Genomic DNA, 23419 nt, shown 5'->3' with positions numbered 1-23419 from the left:
ATGGAAACAATAGTTCAGTAACAATGAAAAGTATTTCTCACCACAATGTGCTAAAAATAGCTTCATAAATAACTTCATAAACTTGGACTTTTTTTTTATTGATAGCATGGCAGGCAAAAACATTGTATTTTTCATTTGGAGGATAATATGGCTCATTCCAAGTTCTGCATCCTTAATTCTTGAATAGGATAACTTCACACTTGCCAAGCTGCTTTTTTAAGCCTATTCTGACATTGGGTATTCTTATTCATCTAGATATAGGGATTACAAAGGAAAGTGGGCTACATTTTGTGCTCGGTTGCTTACCACTTCCCAAATTCTGCTGCATTGCTGCTATTTCACAGTAATACTAAGATCAATTCAGTAGAAAAAGAGCAAGCAGCTTGGATCTGCATGTTCTTCACTCTTGCAAGAAAGCTGTGTTTCCTTCTATCTTTCCTGCAATTTTTAAAGAAAGAGGGGTTGGCTGGCAGTCCCTCTAGAAGGTACAATAGAGCAATTAAATTGGATAAGCAGTCCTCCTATGTGAGAACTGTCATTGTACCATACTGTTGTGGTTTAAACCCTAGCCAGACAGCTTGTTCACTCACTCCCAGTGAGTGGTGCCGGGCTGAGAGCAATCGAGGCCCCCCCCCCCCCCAGGGCTCTCCCCTTCCCCTCTCCCGTAGGAACGGGGAGGAGGATTGAAAGGGTGCAACTCCCACGGGTTGAGACAAGAACAGTCCAGCAACCAATGTACAACACAAATCACCACCGCTACTACCAACTACAACAATGATAAGAGAAAATAACAAGGGAAGAGAATACGATACCACCGGCCAAGAAACGAGTCCCACCCGGAAGCCCGTGTCCTTCCGGGTAACTCCCAGTTACCCCCCACCCCGGCCATGACGTGCTGTGGTATGGAATACCTCCCTGGCTAGCCCGGGTCAGGCGCCCCGTCTCTGCTTCCTCCCGGCTTCCCCTCCTCCCTGGCAGAGCATGAGCCTCACAAAGTCCTTGGTCAGGGTAAACATCACTTAGCAACAACTGAAAACATCGGTATCACCAGCACTGTTCCCAGGCTGGAAGTCAAAACACAGCACTGCTCCAGATACCACGAAGGAGAAACATGACTGCTACTGCTGAACCCAGGACACATACATATTGTTGCTTCTGTCTTCAGGCTTATGAAATTCTCTTTGGGATCTCAGTTTTATCTTAGTATCTCTAATAGTCATGTTTGTTTTTTTTTTCTGCATTTGATTTTCAAGTACAAATGGTTAAGAATATATCAGTGATGAGTTGTGTATTTAGCTATATCTAGTTGATTGATACTGATTGATGTTGTAAGGTATATGCAAGTTGGCTGCAGAGTGCAACTCTGTTTTTTGCTTTAATGGTTATATGGTCATACATTATTTTCCCATGGTGTTTCACTTTTTTTGTGAACTCAAATTTCAGTGGAATTATCTGTATAGGTTGTTAAGTGAAATAAAACATCATAGCCACAGAGGAAGGTGTTAGATTCTACGAAATGAAGTAGAATTATACAGACCACTTGGTCAACAGATTTGTCCAGCAGGGTTTTGTGGTCATCTGGTGGGTCTTGCTTGATAGACAGACTGGAAGGTTTAGAACAGAAGAAGCTAAAGTAAATATGCATGCTTTTTCTTTTTTGACAGCCTACTTAGGCAGAAATTGTCTGCAAGAGCAGGAAGAGGAAATATTCCTGTCTTCTTGCTGACTGACGGGCCCTTGGGGCTTTCAAGATGTATAAGCTTAGAAGTCCTGTCTTTAGACCTGCTACTTATAAAGCAATCTCTGACTATCTTTGTTTTGTCCTTTGAGTAAATGAGACTATGTGCTTGAAAAGGTCATGCAGAAGCTCAGTTGCTCATAATTATAGCGTGGGTTTTTTTTCCTGAGAAAAGGTATGTCTAGCTTATGGTGGTAGCTGGAACTGGAACCTACATAGACATACCTGGATTGTGGATTTGGCTCTTAGGAGAAATGTTAGATAGCTGGCCTATGTTCTCAAACTGAAAAGTAGCATTTGGATTCCAGACAGATAGGATGGTAGAAGTTTCGAAATAGGAGTCAGTAGCTGAATCTCCACAGTTACATGAGAGTCTCCGCAACTGGGTGTTACAGTGGTGAACAATACAGGTTTTGGCCTTGAGGTGTCTTCTCTTCTAAGGACCTACTCCTCTATGTCAGTTTGTGAACCACTCCCAAGATGAAGTAGGTCATCAGCTTAAGTGCCTTAAGAAATTACTTATAGAAAGTTAAAGAAACCATCACAATTCAAATATGTAAACATTTTAAAGTGAACAAAGTCTGTAGGAGGTCGGGGTCAATACACCAAGGCTGCATAGCCTCCTCCAGTCATATGATAGAAAAACAAATCTAATACTCTTCTTAACACGAAATTCTGAAAAAAAAAAAAAAATATTTTGATATGTAAGATAGGACATGCAATGATAAAATAATGAAAGCTTTGTCACATTGCTAAAAAAGAATTCTAAAGATCAATATATTTTACTTCAATGTTTTGTCCACCTGTGTAGTGGGACTTGTTTTTAGTTAGATCAGTACAACTTTAAGTCAAACATCTGTGGCATATTTATGTACTGGTGGGAAAGAAAAAGCCTAAAATCTGAAGACCCTGAAGAGGAAAGTTGAGACAGAAATCTCAAATGAAGGCTTGTCTGGAAGAACAGATTGGAGGGGGAGGACATACTCTTTATTTACAACTTTGAGGCAGAGTGAACACAGTAACTGAGATCACTGAATAGGGCCACTATAAAGATGCAAAGAAAATGAAACCTGCCTTAGATGGAATTTCTAGGTTAGGTAAGGACAGCATGAAGCCTTGTTGACCATTCTGCACAGTTTTTTTTTTGGCTGACCAAATGGATAGGGCTAGGAGACACCTATATTAACTGTCAAAAATGCCTTTTGTCTACTAGTGGCCTTTTCTGGAAGAGCAAATTTCTTCTAAAGCTAGTCTTAATATGCAGTTTCTGTTATGTAAACATGTTCTAATAAGGCACCTCTGCTTTGATTCAGTGTCCTCAATTTCTTTGTGCTTAGAAGTTTTGTGATCATGCTTAAAAATACTGGCTTCAAGTAGGCAGCCTTCTCTGTGCAATGGATTTAAAAAATACCCTGAGCGTCAGCATTTGCTGTGAGAACTCCTTATAAGTGGATTTTGGAATGTCAGATTGAACATACCCTCCTGCCTGTGATCCAGAGTAGTCACCCATGTGAGATATTTTCAGCCTCTATTTGTCTGCGCTCTTGGCTCCACTTGCAGTGTAGGTCTTGCACAGTCAATTTAAGCTGACTGTCAATAAGCTGTATTCTTCACTACCTGTTGAAGATACTGGCAACAGTTTATGCAGAATATGTAGACTGTAACTTGAAAACCTTCAACTTCAGAAACTGTTACATAAAGAAACATTTTAAGGCATATTAAATAGTATGCAGTATGACAGATTTGAAATGGGCTTGTAGTAATAACCATCTCATGTAGCAATTATTTTAACTAGATCCCTTTCTTTGCATTACCTGTGTCTAGATCCAGAAAAGCATGTACCTGTATGTGTTTTCACTGATAGTTCGTTTGACCCTGATATTGACCTTCAGCCAAGACCTAGCAGCTATTTACATGGGATACCTAAGCTTTACTCTTAGCAGAGTCTAGCATCATGCTGGGAGGTCCCAATGTTCTCCCCAGAGGCTATCGGTCTTCCTGTGGAATTTGGGAAGTGAATCCATGATGAAATGTGGTTTATAGGCTGCAAATTTAGGTAACTATAAAATATGGAACTCCAAACTTGTCATCAGCTGACACTTTGTTGAGATGGGTCTGTTTCTACCAGTAGAATTCCACACGTGGGCATACGGCTGACGTGAGCATGATCAGGGGCACTGATAAGCTCATAGGGCTGAAAAAGTCACCAAAATGCACTGAACTGGCTTCTGAAGTGTGGATATTCATCTCATCCACTGCATGTATTCAGAGAATGCCAGACGAAAACCTACTCTAAACCCCAGATGTGATGCTAGAAGAACCCCCTTTAACTGCTAATCTGATGGTTAAACCTCTCACCTGTTAGATGGGGCAGACAAGTCTGGTTTCTTTCTGTAGGAAATTTCAATCTGCCACTTCCTAGTGAAAGTGTGAAGATCAACCAGTATATGGTATTCTGGCTTGGGCTCCTGCAGCCTTTCCTGGTGAAAGATGAGAGAGAAAGTCATTGTGTCGAAACACAGTGCTCTTCTTGGTGATGCCACATCCAGGGTGCCAACAGCTCTGTTGGGTGCTTGAAAATCCATTGTGACCCTCCTTCCATGATGAAAAGGAGGGCTTCTTCTGCTTGGGCTACTCCAGTTCTTCAACCCATCCCTTCTTCGCACAAAGGATGTGAGGCTTTCCTTGTGCTGTGTTTTTCAGAAATGGAGTTGCCTTTCTTCTGTACTTGTAATGAGGAGGAGAATTTTTAAATATATTTCTTTAAAGTATTCTAGTATATAACTACTATTTGGGATAGGTTGGTTGTTTTCTTGCTGTTTATATAAATATGTTGTCAGCATTTCATTCAAAACCAAAATAAAGCTGAGAGAAGAGTCAGTCTAATCTAAAGGAAAGGGCTGCAGGCTCTTAACCTTCTCCAACTCAGCAGCAGATATTGCTTGAGGGAGATGGGTCGAACGTTTCTAGAAATCCAACTCTCATAGGCACAGGAAAATGCTGCAGACCTGTCCTGGTGCTGCTAACAGTTGGTTTGCTCCTCAGGTGCTGGCAGCATTTAAAGCTGCCAGCATTTTCAACACTGTTATCTATTTAGAGCAGGCATAATCAACAGTGCTTAAAATGTTAGAGGCCGTCTGTGCTCTGTTTATGCTGTTGCTCCCAACTTTACTGATAGTAGGGGAGGTGAATCAGTCAAGATTTTAGGTGTTGCCATGCTGTAGAGGCTTGTCATTCATTTTGTTTACTGAAGTCTGCTCTCAAAGCGGAGTGTCCACTCTGCTTCTGCTGGGCTTGCCGCACTCTGCAAGCTGTCTCTGCAGCCTCGAGGTGTAGTAACACATTTTAGCTACTTCCTAAGAGCTGGGGTAATTGTGAGAAGAACAGGATGTTCTGCAGAAATGCAAGGAGTGTCACGTGGTGGGCCGTGAAGAAAATCTGCTCATACTCTTGGTCCAGGAAGGAGGCTGCTGTTCGATAAGAATTGCCATCAGTTGTCATATATCAGTATCGGTTATATCAGAACACAAATTGGTTATGTATGAATTATTCAATTATAATTAAAGCTGTTAACAGGTAGTAAATGGCTACTACAGGTAGTGCTGGCGATGTCAATATAATCCTTTGGATTTCAGTTGGATCAGAGTGCACTTCCACAATATTAAACTGTAGATGACTCTGTTAAAACTTTTTGTGTTCAGTGGGTCAGATTCTTAGCTTCTGTGATATAGATCAGATTCTGATCTTGTGAATGCTCACATATGGTGCTTTGCACTGTAAATCACATATGTTTTTCAGTATACATTGTACTGCAAAGTAGGAAACATCTTTTTGAGAGACAGAGATTGCAAAAAAATAAGGTTTATATAAAGCACAACTGGAAAACTTCATAGTGCCTTTTACTGTGCCTTTCATGACATAAAAATATAACTGAACATAGGTCGATAAGGACAGAAAGCTTGATGAAGGTCCTTGTCTATTTTGGTGACATCTTGACTGTCTGGTTTGCTATATTTGCCTTAGTTTTGTCTTGCCTTTACTGAGTATTTAATATTAAATGTTCACATATTTATTGATGCTATTTTAAGCTTTATTTTCCTTTCAGTTACTTGTATGTATTTCAGACTATATTTTGTCATAGAATTATTAAAGTGTGAACTTTAAAGGCTTGATTGGAATTCATGTTAAGTGAGGTTCTTGGGGAGACCCCTGTTCATTTCAAATGTCATTTCTCCTTCAAGTTTTAGGATAACATTCCTAAAAATGGAGATTTAGTCTACACAGAAAATATTTGTCACTGACCTTTCTTATTGCTACTCTGCCAAATTCAAACTATTGTAGATTTGTCTTTTTTTTTTTTTTTCAAGTTTAATTTGTTGCTAAGTTTCCACCACCATTTATGGTGTAATTGTTTCACTTATTCTATGTATTTTTGTATTCTGACTAGATTTAGTGGAATGATTGAAAACAGAAAACTATTGAGCATGCTTTGTGGGATACTAAAGCAGTATTTAATTTCTGGCAACATATTGTAGGTATTATCTCAGCTGTGTAGTAAAAATACTTAATATTGGTAGGAGGAACAAAGAGGAGAAAGAAGCAAAACTTGTTCTCCCTTACATGGTTGTAGAAGACAGACAAGGATGTGGAAGCAGCAAATAGCATCTTTTTTATAGCATATATAAAGGTTTTGGTACGACCACAGGATAGCTGCTGTCATTTTGCCCATCTCGAAATAGACTTGTTGGAAAACAATGGAAAAAGAGTGGGAAAAAATGTCACTAGCTGGTCTGGATGAATGAATATTGGACCTGTCAAAAACGCACAACAGTTGGCTTCCTTTCCTCCCTTATTGACACACCAGCATAACTCAGAAACACGCTGTGAGTAGCAGAAAGCTTCCACAAGATATGCTCAAGCACCCTATAAGGTTGAATAACTCGTTTGTTCTTCCATGCTTGCAAAAAAATATGGTTCCAAGCATGACGATCTTTCAAAGGTCAGCTTTGGACAACACAGAACATCAAAAATGACCAGGAAGATGAAGGCATGAAGAAAAACTGGGTAGGTTAGTAAAGGTGAAGTAGTAGATTTTAAACAGGGCTTGAAAGCAAAGGACGATGCTTAGCTGACAATGAGTGGGAGGCTTCCAAACATAGGAAGTATCATTAAAGAATGTAAAAGTTAAAAGAGGCAGAAGGATAAAAATGAAGAAAAAAGCCAAAGCTGATTGTAGGGTCACAAAGATCACTTGAATTTTTTCAGTCCCATTAGACTTTTTATTTATCCCCTTCCCCCCCAGAATCTCCATCTTTTTGCTTATCCAACTTTTTAGTGGCTTTCTCTTATTTTCTTTCCTTTTGGAATGAAATATATATTAAACACTGCTTTCAACATGTCTATGTTTAAAGTCACTGGGCCGTACCAATTCTACTCCTTCTGTTCCCTATTCTGATAGTGGAAGAGAACTTCAAAACGTTTTTTTTCCATCTGTTCATGAAGCCAAAATGAACAAGATTGAGATCTGAGACTGGCTACTTGGCACCTGAATAGCAACTCCTTTTTCGCTGGAAAAAAATACATTGATCTGAGACTTGGCTTGGCAGGTTTTACATTTTCATTAAATATTGATACTCAAACATCATCTTTGTTTACACTGCATGCTGCTTCCTCTAGGTTTTAGACAAGGTGGGAGTTTTGCAGTTACTGTTGAAGTCAGGAGTTCATAACAACTTTGCTTATTGATGCATGATAAGAGTTTATCAGTGTGCATTGAACAATATGTTTACACTCGGGTATTGTGAACTATGCTTGAAGGCTGTGGTTTCTGTGATGCAGGTTCCTCAGTCCAGTCATCATAGAGAATGCTATCATCTATTTAGTCAGTCATAGTCTAATAAATAATATGCATAAATATCGTGCTAGGTTTGGTCGATAAACTAGGGTATGAACAGTAAACTAAGGATATCAACCTTTGAGATTGATTTAATCTGCCATCATGTTCCAGTTGTTTGTATTTGCTCTCTAGTAAAATATATTCTGGTGATTTAAATGAAGAAAATCGCTTGTGTGTGTAGTCCTTTAGTTTGATTTAATAAATTATCTTTTATTTTGCATGTGACTCAGGTTTTTAGGGAGAGGCAGAAGGAAGGCTGAGAAAGAACAATTTAAAGGTGCTTAGGAGTAAAATTTTGAGATAAGCAAGGCCTTGCTTGTGTGTTTAGGTTCCCAAATGAGGGTCAGATTCTTCCTTGAGGTCGTTACAACAGGGTAAATTGGCTGCTTTGGCTGTTGCTGCCTTGTGAATGGGTGTGCAGGGGTTGCACAATCAGAAAGTCACTGGTAACATGACTGGAAACAGAGTTCACTCAGGGTACAGTGGAAAGGGGAAGGGCTGCGTCCATCTTACTTCCCCATGTCTTTTCTAATAAAATCACAAGGGAGAGAACTGAATCAGCACTTTTTCATTTGTCAGTCATATCAGTACCCTGCGAGTTCATGGGAATGGAAAGTTCAGGTTATCTGCAAAGTCAGCAGTTCAAGAAGTGGTGGATGTGGCATGGTGATAAAGATTGCGTGCAGGTACATCAGCCTAGATTTAAGTGGGACTGCCATGGAGAGCAGGTGAGAGCATGGAGTTGTGCCATGAATACCTACTACAAGGGTAGTGTAAGGTGACACCAAAAAGCATGTTAGAGCATAGGCATTGGGTAACTCCATCTTGCATCTTGCCATAGCCATTTGCTCAGAGCTCTTCTTGTTTCCATTCTTTGCACACATTACCTTTGACTTACTCTGTAGTGTCATCTACAGCACCAGAGACACCTACGCTACCTTACTGTCATATCACATATAACCACCTCTTATCTATGAAAGATCCCAACAGATATCATCCACTTGCTAAAAGGAAGCTTGTTAACTCTGAATCTGGATTATACAACCACAGCCTCCCTGCTATCCTCCTTTTGGTCAGCCCTTGGTTTGCTGAGGACATTGTCCACTTTCTGCACTCTGCTGGACTGGATCTGCTTGTCTTTCCCCTTATGCTGGTGTTGATGACCCTCAAAACAAATGTAAAATAAACTTACTCAAGAGGGCAATACCAAGTGTGTCCAGGATAGAGAGCTCTGAGCTGCAGATGCACATTAAGAAAACCTTATGAACTATTATAATAATTTGTCAAAGCAGACAGTGGACTCTATTCAACCCTTACAGACTGATTTTCATAGAGGTACTGTAGTTCAATCAGGAGTTGTGGGCTTCATGCAGAAATTAGCTGGATTAAAATTTATTACCTAGATTATCACTGTGAATATATTTGTTTTGCAAGCAGAGTCCATGCAATAATCTGCTTATATCTAGCTGCAAAGAATAGGAAGGAATCAACATAATTTAAAGAAAATAAATCTAAACATAGATACAGACTGGAAAAACATCCCTGAAGTCAGTAGAACTCTTCTGATGTAAACTGGCATAGGTTCACAGTGAATCACAAGCAAGTCATAAATACTGTTTCAGAAAGAAAGAAGGCGTATGGAGTATTAGTATCTTAAACAAAGAGTAAAGGTGAGTTGCTATCACCAGCTAATTTTGTTTGTCATAATAATGAATGGCTATGGAGCGAGGCAATTATTTCATAATTTTCCATGAGTAAGTTTTTCCATTGTAACTTTTATGCGCACACATAACAATCAAGGATGCAATGAGTTGTAAAACGGTTTCTGAAGCTGCACGCCACTGGCAGGCTCGGGTCAGAGGTAAATGGGTGTACCTGTCGCTGCACGGGACTAAGCTGTGCTGGCTGCCATGCTGGGGGCGTGCTGGGGCACCCTGCTGTCAATGATTCCTCCTTCCCCCAGCTCCAGAATGGGCCTGAGGACCCATCACCAGCCCAAATTCTGTTAACTGGTGTTAACAGGAGCCTGACATTTGAATATCAGTAGTGTCAGTCAGCAGATACCGGGAAAGCAAGCGGAAGGAAGAAGATGGGCTGAGTGAAGCCTGTATCTTCTGTGCCAGGAAAAATGGGCAATAAATGAATTAACCTTCACAAGGTGCACAGAAATCTGGGCATGCAAACAAAGACGGAATAGATTGTTGAGTCAGTCTTTCCACTCCACTTGACTAAATAACTGATACAGTTAATGCCCTGAAGACCACCACCATCCCTTCTACTCATTGGTGTGTGTCTGATGGGAGGAGAGGGAAAGCAGGGTGAGAGCTGGAGTATCATGCATGGAGCTGACATCTGGCTCATCTGTGAGCTATTTGCGCATGGTTTGTTTGCCTGGTTCACTAATTAGGCCTTTTTTTTTCCTCCTTCTCTCTCCCCCCCCCCCCCCTTTTTGTTCAACACTTCTGGGAGATATCTTGCATCTGTTTCTTAAGTATTTCGTGGCGAGCTAATCCTCTCTGACTGCATGTAACATGCAGACTCAGCAGCTCAGCATTTCTTCTTCTCATGCTTTCCTGAAATGTCAGACAGCAGCATTCATATCTGTGCAATGACAGGGCAGGAATCAGCCTGAAAAGAGAGTTTCAGTATTGATGCAGTTCTAGTTTCTTTTCAGCTGAGTGGAAAAAAACACTGACCATTTTTTGGTCAGCTTTAATAGTGAATTAAACCGTTTTTCTGTATGTGCATGTGAATTGTGCCATCCTGACAGCAGCAAGGTACAGAAATTCATTTAGAAAGCCAGCTTGACCACTACGCTTCAACAATACAAAACTGGGTTACCCTGCTTGATATTGTCAAATAAAATAAAACATATCAGGTAAAAAAAAATACATCAGATGATAATTTGAAAGTTGTAGCCAGGACACATTTTCCTGTATTATGTTTTTTGTTTGCATATTTCCCTGCTCTCAGAAATGCATTCTAAGCCATGTATTGTGGTGGTAATCGGAATTTTGATTATTGTGTGCATTACCGAAGAGATCATATAATTTTGTTTTGACTAGAGAGAAAAGGATGGTCTGAAAGAGGTACTAGAGTCAAGAGATTGTGAAAAGTGTATTTATAGCAGTTACATTTGACTGGCATAAACTCTAATTGATCTATACTCGGGGGGAGCACTCTGCTTTTCTTCCATGATTTACCTGTCATTATAAAATGAAGATAGAAATGAGACTTGATCTAATACAGAATTGTGGGTTTGAGTGGCCTCCTAATGTTCAATATGGCTTTGTCTACAACACTATACAGTAAGTCATATTTAAGCTACTGGAATTTCTTGATTGTAATGAGATCTGTGATCTTTACCATCAGATATAAAGTCTGTGGGTTATGGTCTCTCCAGTGCAGACTGGAGGAGGGAAAGGGAGCTGAGTATATATGTGTGAGGAACACGATGAAAATAAGACCACAGTATATGCTCATGACCAAAAAAAAAAAACCCCAAAGTACTAAGAATCCAAGAGCTTTAATGATTTCTTTAGTCCTCAGCACTGGTGCTAGAGAGAATAGAGAAAACATGCATTGACTGAGAATTCATTTTGCAGATGTGTGAACTCCTTTCTGTGAAATGCTGTTTGATCGGTTTTGACCACACCTTTCCTGTCTTCTAAAAAAAGCTAAAAATATAAGCAAGGACCTGCACTTAGAAACTGAAAACACTTATTTGGTTGCATGGTTACAGGCTGTAAGCATATAATATCTGTTAAGGTAAATAGATTTATGTTATTGTCAGCTCGGAGTGTTTTGTGAGGTTGTTTCTAGGTACAGTCCCAGAAGCTGTTGTGTAGATCAACAGAAACTTAAATAACAATTAGTGTTTTGATGAACAACTGATGAGTTTGGTCAAAAAGGAAAAGGAATGACTGAAATAATAACAAGTGAAGTTCTATATGCTGAAAATGAGAATAATGTTTACATTTTACTGTAATGTCAGTAGGGATTCATGGGATTTGGCTCTGTATTTTTGAGTGGAGAGGGGATGAAAGATGTCTATGATAGTGGTCGCAGAACATAAACTATGCAGAACTGTCTCTGAATATGGTAAGTATCTTGGAGCTTATTTAAAGTGAAGAGTTACCATACCTTTGGAGCATACCTGCACTTTCAGCTAACCTGGTTTGGATGTGCTTAGCTTGCATGATATAGCTGCTTCCACTTACAAACATTTCACAACCTGAAAATGGGCACAAAGAGCAGTATCAGATGTAGAAGCTTGGCCCTTGAAATGCAGCGTAGGCTTAGGTCTCTATACTAAAGCATGACACTTTATCTTTAAAACAGAATAAAATAAATAATATAGAAATAGACCTGAATGACCTGGACAAGGTCCTCCAATTTTTGAGGAACCTATGCTTTCTGGCAAAAGTCCCTTGCAGGCAGTTTGGTCGTTAAGACAATATCCTGTGAGGAGGAAGGAGCTACTCAGCTTCAGTTCCCTACTGGGCATATTGCAGGAGTAATGAAAAATTCAGAGTTTCCTGGAAACAGATGATATAGTAATCCTTCAAACAATATGCTGTTGATTTAGAAACAAATGGGGCAGAAGCTGCAATGGAAGTGAGGCAACAGGACAAAATGTCACAAACACTGTTGTGGAAATCCTAATAGTATTCACAGATTGTTCTTACTCTCATTGCAGTCACTGATAGCTTGGTTGGTTGTTCTCTGAATACTGAGAGCTGTACTCTGAAGCTGAATAGAAGCAATCTGTGTGTGTGTAAGTGCTGAGCCTGTCTATCAGAACTTCAGTTCTATACTGGCTTTGATTTATGGGGGTTTAGGCTGCACAAAACCTCACTAGATCCCTAAAAGTTGCTTGCTATCAGGGAAAATGCTGACTTGTTATCCAGTTGTCATGACATCTTCAACTATACAGCCACCAGACTTGAGATGAAGGCATCTATTCAACCTGTCTGTAGAGAGACGATAATAACATGGCACTCCACTAGAACTATCCTCTCATTCTTACTAGGGACAAGCACAGTAAATGGAACATAAGACCTCTCTTGGACAGTGCAGAAAGGGCACTTTTGCAGCAGGGTGTTATACAGTGCAGACTGTCATAACATTCATTAACTGAAATGAAAATAGGCTTATTTATTCAGAAGGTGTCACTTGGAAAATCTTGCAGCAGTCTGTACTGCTGCTAAAACTCTTGGGACAAAAATGCAAGCAGGCCAATGGAAAAAACAAGCAAACAACCCAAACTTTTGAAGATTATTACATTAATTTTACAAAGTATCAATATACATACTGCTAAAATGAGATGTAAAAGATGGGCCAATGACAAAATGATATATCAAGTGATGGAATTAAAACCAGGTGCTTGCTACATTAAGAACACTTGATATTTCATCATCATCTATACATTTATCAGCATTGTGACTGAGATGGCATGTAATTTGCTCCTGAAGGCATTCTCCTACAGTCCTTGGGTCTTCAGAAGCCATTAACGCAAATTAGCAGCAGAAGTTTAGAGATCAAAGATAGGCTGCCAAATAGCTCTGCATGGACTTTCAAACCAATGGGTATAATAATACCAGATAAAAATCTTAATGTGTCCCTGCAGTTGTATTCCATGGCAAACATCAGGTCTGGCAATCACTATATTCTAATTGCATTTTTTTGGCCTGAAAAATCTATGCCTTTAATAGACATTACACATTAAAGTTCAAAAAAGTTGTTTTTTTTTGTTTTTTAAGTGGTGAAAGAGTTGTTTGGTTATTTGTTTGCTTGTTTGTATTTTTTCTTTCTTAAAGTCAATCCAGCTATTACTGATAGTTTTATCAGAAACTGGATGTACTTTAGGATAGCTTGTCTACTGAATCTAGCTCTGGTGTCTCTATAATCATGCAGCCTTCATGTCTGTAGAATCTGCAGTATTAAAAACAAGAAAAACATTTGGCAGACAGGAGTTATCTGAAAGAGAGGTTACAGCCTGCATAATGCTGGTAAAGTAAGCTCACACTGTTTATGTCCGCACCATATGGCCTATGTATAAACACAGTAGTTCAATACTTGTCTCATTCTTACCCAATGTTCTCTTCCTCTTATTCTCATCTTCACTTCCTTGTTTATTTTTTCTGTTAACATCAACAGCATTGTTTATGGACTAGACAGAAATGAACACTAGTTTCATGCAAAGTTGTAGTTCCCAATACTGGCTTTTTTATTTTTTCCCAGCATCTTGAATTATTCAGTAGTGTCTACAACCCTGAAACATGCAAACATAAATTCCTCAACCCCGATTAATAGCTGAGTTCATTGGGACTATGCTAAAAGAGAATATGACCACTCATGCCTAAAGAATGCATCCAGAGGGATGAAGAAATACTGTTATAGGTTATCACTGGACTGGGTTGTTAAATGGTCAACACTGAAGGTTAATAAAACCATCTTCCAACTGAAACTGTAATCACAGGGGAAGATGGTTTGATTAAATCATGTTTGTTTTAATTGCTTGTAGCTTGGCTGATGATATCTGTTGCTAGTCAATGGAATAATGAAGCCCTGTTCCTGTTGCACATAGTTCTCTTCCTTTTCCATGCCTAAGAACAATTGATTATATTTATTTGCCCCACTCTGTCAACTATATCAGCTAGTAAGATATGCAAGCAGAAAGTGTTTCCTATTACTTTTGTGTAATCTCATGGGCCTCCACTGGCACTATTAATGCAGATAAAAGAGGCAATATTGGAAGTACCAGAAAGGTGGAAACCTGTGTCTTTAAACCTATACTTGCATCCTTGTTTTCATATTTGCATACACATTCTGGCATATAGGAGAAGATGTATCAGGCTGACAGAGGAAAACATATGTAGCAATATCAAACAATTAAGGACTGAGCATGAGTCAGCAGTGTGCCCCAGCTGCAAGGAAGGCCAGCAGCATTCTGGATTGTGCTAACAGGAGCACAGGCAGTAGATTGATGGAACTGATTATTCCCCTTTACTCATGAGACCACATCTAGATATTTAATTCAGTTTCAGGTCTCCCAGTACAGGAAAAGCATCACTCAATTGAGCAAACTCAGCAGAAGGCCACCAAGCTGGCTGGGGCTGGAGTACCTGCTATGTGAGGAGACACTAAAGAACCAAGGCTGGCTCAGCCTGGACAAAATGCCCAGTGCCTACAAGGTATCAAGAAGAGGCTCTTCATGGTGGTATATGGTGGGTGGATAAGAAACAGTGGGAATAAATGAAAACAAGAGGCATTCCTACCTGGTAATTTATTTATTTATTTTACCATGAGGACACTCAAGCAGTGGTTGCCTGCAGAGGTTGTGGTAGTCTCCATCCTTAGAGGTTTCCAAAACTTGATTTAAGGCTCTGAGTAACCTAGTCTGATCGCAAAGCTGCATCTACTTTGAGTGAGAATTTGGACTGTAGACTTCCTGAGATCCCTTCCAACCAGAATTATTCTGTGATTTAGCTATCCTATGATTCTACATGGATGAACACATTTACTATCTTGAATGGCAAATTCAGGCCTACTTAAACAAATGAGAATCAGGAGACTATTCTGCTATTATTTGTGCTATGGCTGTAATTGTAAAGCTAAGATGTGAAGGTATAAATAAAAAAAAAAGTGCATTTAAATTAAATAATTTTGGAAAGCCTCTTCAAGATCTCAATTTCTTGAGAATTTCTTGAAGGTACAACAAATGTGATATGACAGGCTTACTGCAGGTACATAGACTCTGTATCAGATCATAGAATCATAGAATCATAGAATAGTTAGGGTTGGAAAGGGCCTAAGATCATCAAGTTCCAACCCCCCTGCCATGGGCGCTAAACCATGTCACTCAAGGCTTTGTTTAACCTGGCCTTGAACACCGCCAGGGATGGAGTATTCACTGATTACATAAGCATGTACAGAGAACTTTACATATTACATGTGATGTGCTGAATTTCCTGATATTTATTGTTCTGGGAGCCATGTAAAACTAGAGTCAAAGGCTGGCATACTGCACAATGGCTTTGCTTTTTCTAGTTTTTGTCCTTGAGGAATTAAAAAATGGTCACACCCCATGTATTGCCTCACTCCAGGTACCTTGGATGATGTTCAAGGCCTATATCTTTGATATTATATAAGTATTTAATGTTTCTTATATTTTAAAATAGAACCATGTCAATGAACAATAACATAATATAAATAAGATGATGAAATAGAGTGAAAGCAGCAAAGTTACTGTTCACATTGCCAGACATGAACATTTCAGTTGTTTCTTTTTTAAAGTTTCTCCAGAGTTGCTCTGGAATTCCCTGTTCATAGGAGCAAATTAGACCTGTTTGTATATGTAATTTTTGAATAAAGCAAGATGCAGTGAGAAGTGTTATTCTGGAATCGAGGAATGCAGGGAAGATGTTCAATTTTGCTTCATTTTTATTTGCTCAAAATACATTTCTCTTCTATGGCAAGAGAGGAAACTAATTCAAATACTATTTATAGCAGATCCTTTCAATCAAGTGAAAAGATAAGAACTCTTTTTCTTAGCAGCAGTGACTGAGTTAGATCAGATGAGAGAAAACTTGGTTCTACCCAGACAGCATTTTGTACTCTGAAATGATAGGGTGATGGAGTCTAGTGTTTTCCAAGGACAAACACATGTTTTAGTGCTGCTGTAATTTAGCTAGTGATTTCAAAAAAGCAGTAACATTGTTGTAATTCATAGCAGTTATTGAAGTAAAGGTGGCAGAACAGCCTACTGATCAGGACAGTTCTCTGAAGTGTTTAGCCCCATTACAGAGTTTGGTATGTTATCGAACACAGGTTAACTAGCACACTTTTACTTTCTGTAATCCTGATATGCATGGGTATCCAAGGTCTGTCTAGACTCTGCAGGTCCTGGACATGAAATGAGCATAGTATATGCAGTTTGTACTCCTTTATGGCTCCCAGCTTCCAGGAACCTGAGAACCATTCTGGCTGTCATATGACCACTTCAATCACAGGTCACTCTGGTGACAGAACACATAAGATGTACAGGTGTTCTGGGTGTACCCATTTTTTCAGGAAAAAGTCTAGGCTGTCCTGATTTCAGCTGGGGTAGAGTTATTTTTCTTCTTAGTAGCTGGTACAATGCTGTGTTTTTGACTGTAGCCTGGGAACAGTCCTGATAACCCCAATGTTTTTAGTTGTTGCTCAGTAATGTTTACTCTGACCAAGGACTTTCTGAGTCTCTTGCTCTGCCAGGGAGGAGAAGCGCAGAGCTCAGAATAATCTAATTACCTTATCAAGAGGCCCATGTTGAGCTCCATGCTACTCTACTGAGGTTACTACTATCATCTAAAATAGATAGTAGGTTAATGCTGGCTTAAACATACATTTTTACAGTGTAGTAGAGGTGCTCTGCTAATTTATGTCATGTCATTCAATACTCAAAATAGCTGATGTGGCCTTTCTTTTAATTCCCAATCTGAAGAACAGCTGCTACCCAAAATGAAGAGAACTGTAATACAATTACATTTGTTACAACACTTCATGGCTTCTGTCTTAGAAATGAATAAGGTAATTATGGAGAACTATGCAGAAGAATTTCACCATGACCTTTTAAATAATCTTTCACTGCAAAATACATTCAAAGTTAAAATTTCATGTGCAAACTGGTTGATTAAATTAACCAGTCACAGAAGCAACTGTTTGGACAAAATAAAACTGGCAATTTAAAGGCTTTTTTTGTATATATGCACTTTTTCACAACAGGAATGCTATTGTTGTCTTGATTGTGTTACTGAAAACTTTCCTTGAAATTCAAATTAAAGATAACATGTATCAATATCCTATTGTGTTTAAAGACCGCTGGCTGAAAGTAGGAGAAATGATAGAATGATCCTGGAGATTACTTTCATGTCCTGGGTGTGTGTATGAGGGGCTTTGTTTACATGAAGTTATACAAATTGAAGGTGAACTCACGATGTGGCAGTGTAGCTAAAAGCACTGGTGTAGCTCATACTGTAGAAACAAAATCTATAAGCATAGAGGCTCTATCACCTCTGTGCTTGTGAAAGCAATCTCAACTGGAATAATGTGTCCATTTCATGTGTCCAGAGCTCAGGAGAATATTGAAAACTGAGAATGGAAAGGAAGAGAACTGTCAAAATAAAGCAGCTTTCAGCAGCCGCGTTGTCTGCATTTGAAGTGAAACAAGTTCAATCTTGAATTAAAGAACATAGTGTTTTTTTTTCCAGAAAAGATAATTAGAACTACTTACCAAGGTGAATTCTTCATCATAAATGCTTTAATTTAACAGGGGTACATAGGGGTTTTGGTTGTTTTTGTTGTTATTTGGGGGTTTGTTTGAAACACATGCTGTAGCTCAAACAGGAACAGTCTGGGAAAAGTCCTGTAGCCTAGTGGAGATCAGAAATATCAGTCGTTACACTTCTCTGGCTGATGTACTATTGCTACTCTGCATACCTTCTAATTATACTAAGGGGAAATGTGGGGGCAGAGAAAGATGTTAATCCTATTCCTAGCTCTATCTCAGCACACAGGGGTGACAAAATTAAAGAATAAGTGAGAAGAGACATCAGACACTAATTGCTATTTACTATAAAAGCAATGGCAAGTGTAAATATTTCGTCATGGGTCTGAGTGACGTTGGATGTTTTTTCTTAGAAGTGTAGTTCTTTTTTAAAACAGAAAAAAGTAATCTTCCTAACTTCCTCCTTTCAAAGAGAAACTGGAAAACAAGGCACAGTTTCACCCTAAAGGCTCAGAAAAAAAGTGATAAAAGCATGCAAATATATAATTAAAAAATAAAATATCATGATTTTTTAAGAGAGAAGCGATTCATAATTTTTACATGCTTAAGATTGTCAATACTGTCAGTAATGCACTTGAGTAACACACTAATCTGGGTACTCTAGGCCCTACATCCTGTGCTTCACCTTTCAAGAACCTGGAAAAGAGTGGATGCCATCCTGTTCAGATCACATAAGAAGGACATTGCTGTGGGTCAATAAAGTAGTATTTAGTCCTGAAGTCACTTAGAATTCGTGTTTTCTTTTTAATGCCTGTGAAAGACATTCAGTTGCTAGCTACAGGAAAAGGCAAGAGCTTCTAAACCATGTTCAGGGCGCAAGTAGCCCATAACAGTAGGAAGCAAATGACAGAAGCTAACAGGAATGACAGATTCCTTCAAGCACTGCCTGCTTCTTTCCACCACCTCCTGCCCTGCTTGATACTGCTGATATCACTATGGCTTGAAAAAAACTTGCATAGAGAAGACATTGTGTGACTTGGTCCAAAATTTTTCATTGTCTGTTTGCTTCTTATGCTTAAACTTGGACTCATAAACTAATGCATTAGCTTCCTAAGGATATTTAGTAATTTAGCAGGAAGCCAGTTGTTAGGAATGAGGTGATGAGTTAGGAACCTAAGGGCTCTATATCTGCTTAATTATTAATCAAGGTGAACTAATAATGAGACCTGAACTAAAGTACCGTATTTGGTTCTTTGCTGATGTTGGTAGAGAATATATTCCTTATCTTAATTCCTTGATGTGACAATGAACTGAGTTTTGATGTGGTATAAATCTTAATAATAATCTTAGATTATGTTATTTTGTATAATTATTTATAAACATATTTTTATTGTAAAAGTAATTGCAAACTGCTTATATTCCAACTGGAAAGTGTGATCCCAAAAAAGAAGACTGGTTGGCAGGTAGGTGATAGCTTGGAACATGTCAATTGGCAATATAAACATGAGTTAGTTAAAGTGAGTTCATGAACTTCCGTGTAAGGTACCGTACATATTCTAAAAAGATATTAAATCCCAAAGCAGGTCTTCAGTCAGCAAAGCTTGGGGAAACCTGGAGAGAAGCAGTGGACTTACACAGAGCATTGATTATACAATATTCCAGCTTGCTCAAAGGTCAAGTCCCTGGCCTCATGTCCAGTTGCACTAAGGTTGCACTGAGCGGTGCAAGGCAATGAAGAGTCTGCTCGTAGTACAATCATATCCCCGTTATTAGAGACTTTTAGTCCCTTCCCATTGCAGCCACATAGTGTTAAATCAGGAACAGACAGCTTTTACAGTACTCATTCCCATGATTTTGCCTAAGAGAGCTATTTCAAGGTGATCCCAGATTGAGAAAGATCAAAAAGAGATTTAAGAGCCTGCTCTGGAATAAACCACAATCACAGATAGCTCAGAGATCTTCAGCAATGTGTAAAAATTTGAGTGTGTCCCCTGGGAACATTCAAACTTGGACAGTTCTTCCATGTGAAGGCAAGTTTCCAGGGGAAAGCTTTGGAGAAGTCAGTATACCTTTTTTTTTTTAATGCAAAGGGAGTTAAAAAAAGGTGTCAGTTCTGCAAGTGTCTGGTTCTGCCTTGAAAAGATGCCTCTAGCCCCTCGTGCTCCTGATCACTGATTCTTCCAACCTGTTACAGTTGCAGCCACAGCTGACCAGCATACTGACTCCTCTCAGCTACAGCTGCAGACCTGTCTTTCTAGGACTTGAATAGCCATTTGCTGTCCCTGGCCAAATTCCTCCTTTACTTGTAACTATAACTTGTCCTGACTGTAAGTGTCATTGAATGTCCAGTCTGGACTATTCTAATTTTCTAAGTATTTCTAGGCCAGTTGAGAAAGCAGTCAGCATCAGTACACCTTACTCCATTGCTATTTCTTTTCCAACCTTTTCCTGGTGAGGTTCTTAATTTTATGAAAGCAGAAATTGAATGCTTTTATACTAACTGACTTTGAGATCATCTAGACTAATGTCTCTTCATGCTTCCATTTCTATGGCTTTCTCTGCATAATTGAAATTAAAGGTCTGTGCTTATTATTACTGTCAAACAAAAATCACCCCTTCCACTATTCATGTTGTAAAGGTTAGGCTAATGACTTCACAGGAGAAAAAGACTTTAGGTAGCTCTGTGGGAAGAATTGGTTCAAAATGACAAGTCTCAGTATGTTGGAGACAAAAATCCTATCCTGCATAGGATTACTGTTTTAAGATGTCCCTCAGGGCAGGACGTCACTTCATCAACCATATTGTTTCTGGGAATATATGATTGATTTACCCGTATAATTATGCTCTGACTGCAAGGACTGTGTTAAAGACTATGAGAAATGCTCTTTTTTAACTTTGTACTTTAACATTAAATATGTCATAAGGGCAACTTTTTTTTTAATGTAAAAGGCACTTGAGCTTCTATCCAGAAATGTCAGAGTTTGGGTTTGAAATACGTATTTCATTCCTGTACTGGTGTCACAAATACTGGATTTAGAATTCATACTGGCAGAATTGTTTGTAAATGTGTGCATGTGCAAATGAAGATATTAATATACTTCTGTGTAGTGATAGAATTATGAAACTTGATGCAATGGAGGGTAATGGATTTCAGTATACTTAAATAATTCTTGAATGTTTAATTTAGAATTTAAATACTAGCCTATTTTTAAAAATTCAATCCTTTGTAACACTATGGGACAGTCAACCATATGGAAGTAAAGTAGTAAAGAAGCAACAAGACTTTAAAAATAGAAGAATGATGCTGTTTATAGTTTTGAAGTAGCTAATTTCAGATCCTTAAATAGACCTGTTTCTTTGACGGTAGATCTTAATCACTTTATGGAAACTAACATCTGTAAAACCTTTCAGTGTGGGTATCAAAACACTTAGCTGTCCCAAAGCATCAGTTTTTTCTTGATTAGAAGGGTTCCCAGAAAATTATTGCAAATAGGACTGCATAACAATCTTGTTCACGTAACATTACATGTTGTAGTAACAAACATTTCTAAAGTGTTATTTAGATTCTGCTTTTTTACAGTCTTTTTCCTTGATCTTTTTGTAGTATCTTGTATTAATTCTAATCTGTCAATTGAATTTAAGTCCCTTTTTTCTTATACCTCTGCTAGAAAATACCTCAACGTGCACAAAGAAGTAAAGCTATATCTAGACTGAAATATTTGCAGAACACTTGAGGGGATTAATTATCCCACCACATTGAACTCAATCGACTGAGGTAAAGTAAATGGAAAACTTCTACATCTGGAATGTTTAAAGAAGCAGAAATTTAAACTCCTGGGTTTATTTGCATTTGACCCATGCTTAGAATTTGCTACTGTAATTGAACATGTGATAGCCATGAAGTGTGGTAAGTGACTTCTGTGTGTTACTGCTATAATAAGCACTGTTCTGTTTCATAGCCAAATTCTCTTCATCAACAGAACATTTTAAAAGTTTCAACTGCAAAATTATAACAACTTTTATGTTGGAACAAATTTAGTAAAATGCTGGTTATAGACAGCTTCATATTTCCTGGCAAGTAAGTAAAGCAGGTTGCAATATTTTTACATGAAAAATTTTCCTCTTGGAAAATGTAGTTCTGCTGAAATATGAACTCTCAGAGGGGAAATGTCAATTTCAATGCATATTTTTTTATTTTACAATTGGGATAATCAAAACAAAGCCCTCCACATTTCAAAGTGACAGTCTGAAACAAAGATACTTTTCAGTTTCAAATAATTTGTTTTAAAAAGAAAAGAAAAGAAACAAGCAAAAAAACCCAGGTCAAGTTATGCAGGAACTTTTGTTCCACATCAGAGATGTGGTAATTTTTCACTTTGACAATTTTATTTTGAAACTTCTCAGAGTTTGTTGTCCTACTTTTTTTGATATTCCAATTTTTCATTCTGCTTTAAAGTAGAAACTAATTTCCCACAGAGCACAATTTTGTTTCCCAACCAGGTCTACAAGAGACCAATCAGCAAAGATTTTCAGTAAGAATGAGAAATACTTTATGAATATATGTATATCAGTTACATTTACCTGTCTGATCTCCCGAGCTGTTTTCAGACAACTCAGGAGAAAACGATGCCATTATCAGATGTAGAGCTCCTCAGAGTACCTTTATAAGCAATATTACACATGTAGCTGTTTTAGATTTTCCTTTGACTTGGTTACACACACAAGCACTTCAGAAACAATTTTTCCATGTGAGACAGATGTAAAGAGCTCACTAGCACTGTGTTCCCAAAAAGGCATCATCCTGTTGGATCAGTGCCCTTCTGTCTAATTCCTTTTTCATGTCTCGTGAAATAATATGCACTAGCATGTGTAGTCAAGGATTTAACAATCTGAAAAATCGTATCTGAGGAATCACCTCTCTTTGATTTCCACTCCACTCAGTAAATAAGTGTTCACCACCAGACTTTCACAGCCACCCTCTCAGTCATCTTCTATGAACAATGATCTACTTAACAAATACTATGTAAACCATGCCTGAAGAGCATAGCATATGACCAGTTAAATTATGATTATAACTACAGTTAAGTTTTCTGTAAGAAATAAAGTACTCTCTAAACACAGCTGTTACTTCTAGATAGGAGATTGCTCCTATCTAGACTTCACTATCTGGCCTCCAGAAATGCAGGATTATTTTTCACTTGAGCTTTAGTCTCAGATGTTTTGAGAATCTAGATATGCTGGAAAATGTATCTCTAAAAATAATACACCCATCTCACATATTTTGGGAAGATTAGCCAGAAGAACTTGGAAATTCCACTGATTGTGTTATCATTTATGATTTTGACTGTGGTGGTAGCAGATCATCACCGTTGTGTCTGGGAAATAACATCTAACAAATATATTTTCCAGCACAGAAGTGGTGCTAGAAACAGTATCAGTAAGCCTGGAATATACCCAGTGAGGTGGAGTACTGGATGTTATTGAAAAAGAAAATAAATCTTTGTTTCTGGAGGCATAT

Source organism: Pezoporus occidentalis, unplaced genomic scaffold (assembly GCF_034315485.1).
Source record: "Pezoporus occidentalis ecotype Australia unplaced genomic scaffold, CSIRO_AGI_Poc_V1 ctg112, whole genome shotgun sequence".
Classification (NCBI taxonomy): Eukaryota; Metazoa; Chordata; class Aves; order Psittaciformes; family Psittacidae; genus Pezoporus; species Pezoporus occidentalis.
Note: the sequence above shows the minus strand (reverse complement) of the source record.